The sequence below is a fragment of the Odontomachus brunneus genome, unplaced genomic scaffold (assembly GCF_010583005.1).
Source record: "Odontomachus brunneus isolate Ranch 3 - 2012 unplaced genomic scaffold, Obru_v1 Obru_scaffold_343, whole genome shotgun sequence".
Classification (NCBI taxonomy): domain Eukaryota; kingdom Metazoa; phylum Arthropoda; class Insecta; order Hymenoptera; family Formicidae; genus Odontomachus; species Odontomachus brunneus.
Window position 1 is genome coordinate 81,109 of NW_022639793.1, and position 1,819 is coordinate 82,927.

Genomic DNA, 1,819 nt, shown 5'->3' on the forward strand with positions numbered 1-1,819 from the left:
GGTCTTAAGCGATTTAAAAGAAATGCATGGGTAACTTTGAGTGCTTAGACTTCGAAGCGTTTGCAGCGTGCAATGGATCGTGCCCTTAGATATGTCGACATTCTGCAAAAAAATCTGTCTTTTTATAAAATTGCAAAGAAAAGTCTATACTTTATGGTGACATACTGATATATCTATACTGATGGTTATCATGAAATTTACAAAGAAAAAAATTTATTCCATTCCGTAGGATATGTCAAATTGTGAAATGTTTTTGTCAATTACCATTGACATCAGATTATGCGGCAATATTACTGAAATGTTTATAGCATCAGATGATTTTTTTCATATGCCGGCAAAATTCATTCTTTGTAATGATCTTAATATCTCAATATTACATGAGGACGCATATAAATGACCTTATAATGACGAAATATATCTATCATTTCCGATGTATTTTTTTCAAAAATGTAATACGGTAATCAAATTTGGACTAAGGATTTGTGCTTAGCGGGCAAAAATACATCGGAAATGACTATTCACATTCGTACAACAAAAAAGTTAAATTTTGTCGTTCGATGTCATTTATCGGCACAACGTGCATTTCTGCTAAGGAGAAAAGAGGAAAGAGTGATACTTGGATACTAAAGCGAGCGAGACACCTATAGAGACAGCGCGGTGTCCCTATTGCTGTCTCGCTCATGTTATCTGCATTCAAGCGTTGAATGAGTGAGAGCTATTGAGGACACCACTAACAACTGTAACGTCTGCTGATGTTTTCTCTCTCGATCGGACGACGTGCGATAAGGATGCAACATCGAAATATCTCCCACCACTTCCCCTACGTGCCTTCTTCGCTTCTTTCGCGTTGTACGTAAGATGTACACGCACCGGCGTTAATGCCGTCCGTATATCCGTGTGACTCCCACACGATGACGCGTCACTTACACACTGCTGTCTGTAGGCGGAGGCAGGAGCAGCATAATGAGGCGGAGGGGGCTAGCGGTATATAGCGTCGGACGCTTGAAGAGGGAATAGTGGTGGGAGTCACGGCGATCTTCCATCCTCTATCGCAGACGTAAAAACGAGAGAGATAGCATTATAAGACGTGGACAGAAATGCCGTCCTAAAATACATGTGACGTATACTAAGGAAACGCTCGACTCACACTGTCTCGTCTATACGTGAGCAATACGCGTTGTTCTGACGACTGTTTCGCTCGCTCGAACATCCATGCATTCTTTCTTGTTAACAAGGAAATCACTGTAATGTAAAAGGAGATCTTGGGGAAGGGTTTTCAGGAGGCTTGGATAAGTGCTTCTTAATAGCTGCTCTTAAGAAAATAAATAAATATTAGATTATTAGATTTATTTCAATATAGAATACTGCATCAATATAGAATACTGCAACAATACAGCGCTTGTATAGGTTGTCAAAGTAGAATATTTTTAATTTTAGTGTTGCATAAACACACGAGATATAATTATTTCATATTTTATGTGTTCAAATATCGTTCCATCGTTATAAAATTTGGTAGCCCTAAAGAGAGCCGATTTTTGCGCCTGTTTCAAATAATTATTGTTCCTTATTATTATGGATACAGAAATGCGACCCGTTTCTACTATTATCGTCCGCTTTTTTTCGTTCGTTGTCTGGGAAGAACTTCGGTTCGACCCGACTTTCTCGCGAACTTGATTGATTCAATATCTAATCGATTCAATCAAGACCGTGCCGGATATTGGACTGACTATTGACTGACTATTAACTATCGACCTCAATTTTTTTGGCACAAAAATCGACTCTTTTCAGGCCGACCAAATTTTATAACGATGGAACGATA